The sequence below is a fragment of the Poecilia mexicana genome, unplaced genomic scaffold (assembly GCF_051168715.1).
Source record: "Poecilia mexicana isolate PSO_F unplaced genomic scaffold, ASM5116871v1 scaffold_19, whole genome shotgun sequence".
Lineage (NCBI taxonomy): Eukaryota > Metazoa > Chordata > Actinopteri > Cyprinodontiformes > Poeciliidae > Poecilia > Poecilia mexicana.
Genome location: NW_028263388.1, coordinates 670,604 through 678,056, shown reverse-complemented (window position 1 = coordinate 678,056; position 7,453 = coordinate 670,604).

Here is a 7,453-nt window from a genome sequence, read left to right as displayed (position 1 = left end):
GTCTGTATGATAAAAACACTGAATGATAGATCAGAACAGTTTCTCCTCACCTGGCTGTCTCCTCTCCTCAGTAGTTCTTCAGAGAAAGGCAGACAGAGGCCTGTCAGTGTCTGTTGTATCTCATTACCTCTCTGCTTAAACCGCTGAAGCAGAAACGAGACTTCAACGTTTTCCGTCATCTGACAAGCAGCAGGTCTGCTCCACTTTATTCACCAAAAACGTTTTAATTCACCAAAAACTGATCTGTGATCTGAATGTTCGCTACGTTCAGCTCCAGTTAGCCGCCTTATCTCACTGCGAGAGGCAACTGGGTCACAGGCAAAAGGTCAAAGGTAGCAAGGTGACCGGAGGGCTTATTATGTTGTACAAAAAAACCAACAACAAAAACTAATAATTTTAGTACATGTTATGTGTCAGAAGAGGGCTTAGGAAATAATACCAAAAAAAAAAAAAAAAAAAGAAAAATTGACCAAAAGGGCATTTTGGGGCAAGGAGCAAAAAGGGCAGGTGCTCAAGCCCCCCCCCCCCCCTGCATGTGCCTGTTGTTTTTTAATAACTATATTGTGATTTTATGATGTAAATCTCTTTGAACTGCATTGTTGCTGAAACCTGCTACACAAATAAACTTGATTGTCTGAAATGGAGCCAGCAAGAGGAAAATCTGACATCTGAGAATATGAGATTATCCTCACATTAAAATTCTTCTTAGATAACAATAATTAACCCTCCACCTCCCAATTTCTCACCTTCTGCAAAGTTCCACTATTATTTGTAGTCTGATTAGCAAAGATATATCAGTCTTGCACAGCAGAAACAGATTTAAACTTGTTGCAGAACTAAAATTCAACATGTCGCCAAATATGAGGGATCAGAGCCAATTAGAAATCCAAGAAAAAGTGAACGCCCCAACAGACACTGCACTCTCAAGACATTAAAACATCAATTGTCTTTATTGTCAAATCCATCTATGACATAAGAAAACCCGACACAACCACTAACGTTCAAATAAACCAGGATTAGATTGGTTACAAATAATTGTAATAATTAAAACATATGACAATTAAATATGGTTTCATTGATTATCCTGTTACTAAACATGAGTTTGATGAAAACTTTGTGACAATATTGCATTTAGTAATTTTTGGAAGTATGATCCAACTGAGCGACAAGACTGTTACAGTTTCACCAGCAGATGTCACTATAGAGCAATGAATGAAGCATCAAGTAACAAACCTTTTTGCAAAGCAAAGGGCTGGAAAGGTTCATTGCTTCATGAGGCTTCATTTGCCCATCACTATTAACAACAAGTGATTACAATCACAACAATTTAAAGCCCACCTGGACCAGCCAGCCTTACACTTCCTTGTCCACCACATGCTCTCCCAGACCAAACAATAGGCCCCGCCCTATTTTAAAAACTCAAATCCCACAAAATCTCACAGGATTTCATACTTAGGCCTGGAGTGGTGGGTAGGATGAAAATAATACAAAAGGAGACATGACCTCAATTATTAAAAATATCAGTTTTGCCCCAAAATAACCAGGATTACTATGGGCACAAAACAATGCCCTTATTTTTCAATAAACACATTTAAGATCAAAGTAATATTGAAAAACTTACCATAAAAGTGCTCAGAGGAGAATTCAATTCAGAAGCTGGTAGCAAACAAGCCAGCAGCAAAGTGGCTTTTTGGTTGGGACAAACCACAAGTGTAAAATTGGGGAGGTGGACTGTACAACTCCTAGTACAGACTTGTAGATGTTTTTGTGTCAACACATTATGCAGTCAGTAATAATATTTACAGACAAGTAAGAAAATGTACAGAAAGGAATCACAACCCACTGTTCTCAACATGTAGTGCTTAATTTGAAACATGATTAACCCCCACCTAGTAATAAAATGTTCTGACCCAGAGCTCAAGGAGGGGGAGGGAAGAAGGAATGAGAGGGGGTAAAGAGGAGAAGGTTGGGAGGAGCGGCTGGGTGGGGGAGGTTTGGGAGGGAGTAGGGGGAGATGAGGAGGTGATGAGGGCTGCAACAAACTGCCCAGATTGCACACAACAGTAAATAAACGTTGAATTATAGTCAGAATGGTTGATTTTTGGTTGAGGTCAACAACTGACGGTTGATCAACCATCAAACAACCATCCACCTCCAGCCAAGTAACCAATGTTGAAACTGTGTCATTGAGTCAATGTTGTTTTGTGGTTGAAATCTAATGAATGAAATGCTAATGTCTGATCAACGACTGATCAATGTTGAATCAATGTCAGCTCTTTTGCCACACCCCTTCCCCTCCTCTCCTCCTCATCAGAGCTCTGGGTCAGAGCATTTTATTAGTGAGTGGGGGGTATTACATTCTAAATTAACCTTTGTAAAGGATAGTGGGTGAAGATTCATTTCTGTACATTTTATTACTTGTTCATAAAAAGTCATTTGTGTGTGATATATTGACACAAAAACATCTACAACTTACTACAAGGAGTGGAGCGGTCCACCCCCACCATTTACATGAGTGGGATGTCCCAAACACACAGCCACTTCGCTGTTGGCTTGTTGGCAAAAGATGTTAATTCAATGTTGAATCTGGGTACAGAACGGAATCACAACTGGTGTCAACACATAGTGCTTAAGTTAAAACGTGATTAACCCTCACCTAAAAGGGGTGGTGCTGTGGTGGTGCAGGGGTTAAGCACAACACACATACAGAGGCCTTAGTCCTCGATGCAGCTGCCACAGGTTCAATTCCCAACCTTCACTGCATGTCCTCCCTGTAAAGTAGGTTAGGCTCAAGGGTCAGAAGTGAGCAGAAAATCAGGACCAGCCACGGTTTCAGTTTCTTCCAGTTATACTTTTTATTCAGTCCTTTCTCAGACTTCTCCCCCAGCATTCAAAAACTCACTGGTTTTATACACATTTGGCACCACACCTGTGCTTAATTGGACACAGCCACCAAGGAACAGGTCAAACAAACAAATTCTAAACAAAGAAACACCAAAACTACAAATCAATTGACAAACTCCTACCTAATGAAATTATCTGCAAAATAAGTCACATGATCCAAAATAACTCCAAAAGATTATTTTTAAAGAAAAACAAACAAAGCAATACACAAAAGAAAAACCCTCTAATTGGTAGAACCCAATAAGGTAATCAATGACATCATCCAGCCACTTAATCAGGAAGTACTGGGTCGGCCCCTCCCACACTCCTGCAGATCTACAAGGGCAAATGATGGTGAGTACAAAGAAAAAATAAATACACCTTGAAACAAATTCAACCCACAATCCAGAAATAATAACCAACCTAAACATAGATAGATCCTGCAACATAATGCTAACACAAACAAACCCGGGATAGTAAGTAAAGCAAAATTGCAATGTTTACATTAATTATTATAACCAACTATAAAAATAAGTGAATGATAAAATATAAGGGACAAGTGGTGAACATAAACTGAACCACTTTGTCACACTCCCCCCTCTCTCATTACCCACCTTCCTCTCAATTAACTATCAAATAAAGGCCACTAAGGCAAAAAAATCTTAAACAAAATAACATGTGAAAATGAAAAACCCTCACCTAAAATTAAAGTTTTTTCATTCAGAGCCCAAGGAGGAGGGGAGGAGACGTTGAGCAGACATCGGCATTCATTAGATTTCAACCACAAAACAACATTGAGTCAATGACACAGTTTCAACGGTTTGATTGGATGGTTGATCCAAACAACCATCCAACCAAAAATCGACTTCAACCAAAAATCAACGATTCTAACTATAATTCAACGTTGAGTTAACGTTGTGTGCAATCTGGGTAGTTATATCAATATTTGCTTAAAATATAAAGAAAACAAAAAGAACACTGGTAAATTTTTCAGAGTAAAAATTTGAGGAATATGTTATTTAATTTCATTTGTTTTAAAAAAAAAACGAGAGAATGTTGATGCATCCTCAACTAGCTTAGCCATAATTTAATCTAGCTAACATCTGGATATTTGATGCAAAAGACATAAAGTGTGAAAGTGCTTTTGTATTAAATTGCTTTAGCTCTATAGATACATTTAGGTACTTTTACAAAGATTAACATGATGTACCAATACAGGGGACAGACTTGTGTTGCTGGTTGGACTCAAAGTCAGTATGGAAATGATCAGAAATACTGCAACCAATCTTCTTTATTATTACAGTGTGTATGGAGGTGAGTTTCACGTCCCTCTGCGAGGCCCTGACCCCACCTTTTGGAAACACTGAATTAAAATAAACTGAAATAATTTACATTTTTGTGTCAAAGACTTTCTTGTTTGAATCAGAGAAACGTCCTCCACTCTCAGGTTTAACTTTAACGGATTGTTAGAAGTGTGTGGTGAAGCTCAGATATTCTGGATTATCAGATTGTTTGTCTGGATCCAGTTGTTGCATCGGCGCTGACGGTGCTTTCTGCAGATCATCAGTCCCAGATGCTGTAAAATCAGCAGCTAATTGCAGCAGCGCTGCCGACCCTCACATGGCCGCCCACAAATCTCCTTCATATGTACGGATTTATGGCGACGCTCAGAGAAATAGAACGATTTCATTGTTCAGAGGAACAAGTGTGACAAAAATATGGACGCTCCTGTTTTATGTTTCATTCAACAATAACTGAAGAAATGTGTTTCTTAGCTCATGTTGAATGTTGAACAGCCTGCTTTTAAATGATGAGAGGTTCCTGAGGTCAAAGGTGAAGAAGATGTCAGAGGAGAACCAGCAGAGTTTATGAGACAAAATATTAGGTATCAACTTAGTTAGAAGCCTCATATTATATATATTAGAGTTAAAATGGCAGAAACTATTGGAACAATGCTTAAAATAAAAGATTTAATAAATGCAGAAGGTTTGCATATTATATTCTCCTCTCTGGTTTTTCACTATTTGTCATATTCCTCACAAATCTGGAGAAATGCAAATAAAACAACTGATATAATACTTTTTATTTAATGCTTTAACATTACTTTAATGTTATACTGGAAATAATGTATAAAACACTGAACAAAAGTTTCCTTTGGGGATTCAGAAATTATTACAGCTAAGAAACAGGAAATAATTCACAGTTTGTTAATATCTGAACATTTAAAAAAGAAAGAAAAGTAAAATCCAGATGCGTTTCAGTTATCAGAGAGAAACTGTGGAATAAATTTAATGATCTCAAATTATGAGCTTTGAAAGAGCCTTAAAATGTAAAATTATTAAAGTTAATACTGTTAGGTAGCCGATGTGAGTCTATATGCATATTTACATATAAATGTATGTGTTTTTATGCCTGTAGGGACAGTAGACGTCTACTTGGCTTCAACATGTTTATTTTTTGGTAAATTATTGGTTAGTTCAATAGTATTTAATTTTACTTCTTTTTTTGTAACTTTTACTAAATCAACTCTGGATCCTCTCAGCTGAAAATATAAAAATATCCATCTGCGGCTCTTTCCCAGTAAAAATGAGGAACGGACAGAAAGTGTGTGAACAGCAGGAAGCAGCATTTTTACCCTGAACCTGTTGGACTGCAGCACAAAACTGACGCAGCAAAACGCCGAGGAAAAGACACACAGCCTGAGCCGCCGGTGCAATGGAAAGATTTACAGAGCAGCTTCCAGTGTGGAAGAGTCCAGCCACAGGTTCTGGTTCTGGTTCTGGCCTGCCGACCCGTTTACAGACGGTTAGCGAAACGCAGCATTAGCCGTCCAAGAATAATCAGATTAGAAAACATGAAAACTTCACTGATCACAGATTAATTATTAAAACTGTTTAAAAAAACAGAATAAAGACCCAAGAAATCACAGGAAGAGCAAAACAAACTGAGAAAGAAGGCTGGTTCTGTTCAGGTTCTGTTCAGGTTCTGTTCAGGTTCTGGTTCTGTTCAGGTTCTGTTCAGGTTCTGGTTCTGTTCAGGTTCTGTTCAGGTTCTGTTCAGGTTCTGGTTCTGTTCAGGTTCTGGTTCCTGATAAAAGTCATCATCCTCTACATCAGGTGTTTACCCAGCAGTGTCTTCAGTCAGAGGCTTCTTCAGATTAGTTGGAACACTGACTGCTACTTTCTGCCCACCGCTATGGCAAGTCGTTTTAACATAAAATCGGTTTTGTCTGACTATGTGTAATTACATTTCAGAGCTTTGACTAGGCCAGGGGTGGGCAGTCCTGGTCCTGGAGGTCTGGAGTCCTGCAGCTCTTAACGTCTCCCTGGTCCAACACACCTGGATCCAGCAGCTGAATCTCCTCCTCACTGCATCAGGTTCTGCTAACGACCTCAGTATCTGACTCAGGTGTGTTGAAGTAGAGACACATCTAAAAGTAGCAGGAATCCGGCCCTCCAGGCCTGGAGCTGCCCACCCCTGGACTAGACTCAGGTACATTTTGATTTTTCGTGGATGATTAAATTTCTGCAGTTTGTTTGTTTGGTACTGATCAGAACTTCTGCCGTCGACCCACTAGCAAAATGAAAATGGAACATTTTTCATTGAAATTTCCAAATGCTAATTAAATCTGGGACATTTTGACTAGAATAATTACTCCACGTGTCATATTAACTCAAGATATCTGAAGTAGAAAAGTTGTCTGGATTAAAATGTTCAAATATCTCTAATCTGGAAATATGCTGTAACTGTCCTGATTAGGATTAGGAGACAGTCTCTGTTTACGTTGAACAATAAAGAGTAAATGTCTGCATAAACACTGGAAAATGTCAGAATATTTGTTCTTCATGTCCTAAAATGTCATGTTTCTTGCCTGCCAAGATGCCACAGAGCTGAAGTCGCCAAACAAGACGGTCAAATCATCCAACAGCAGGTCAGAAACCGGCCGCAGTGAGAACAGGACGGCCGTCCTCCATGGCGGGAACTGACGTCATGCCGCTGCCTGCGTTCAGCAGCACGTCATTAAATGCATTCAGCGTTTCCTCTGCCTCCATGCTGGACGCAGGCTGCAGCGGCAGGCGGCACACAGGTGGCAGGGAAATTACAGCAGACTCTGGTTGGACTTCTTCCAGGTCAGGGAAGCCAATAAAGCGGCAGGCTCTCCTGCCAGCGACTGCTAAAGCTATATGGCTGTGGAGGCGCCCATGCCAGGATATTGCTCACTGTGCATGGGACAGTACGTTTTATTAGTCGGATTATATAAAATAATGCAGATTGGATTCATTAGGTCATTAAAGAACTGAAACCTGTCGGGCTTTGAACAAAAGCTCCGTTGTTTTAAAGCGTGAGAACAGAAAGTGAAACAGAACAGAGGGAACATCCGTCATCAGCTCTGACCCCTCATCACCCCAGATTTACGGCAGATCCAGACCGAAACAGCCAACCAAACGTCCCAGATCACCTTCATACGACCTGAGCTCAAAGCTGTTTGTAATGTTTCTAGTTCACATCTGCTCCCAGATTTCACACAGGATGTTCTGTTAACCAAGAAAAGGATGAAAATCTGCATCAT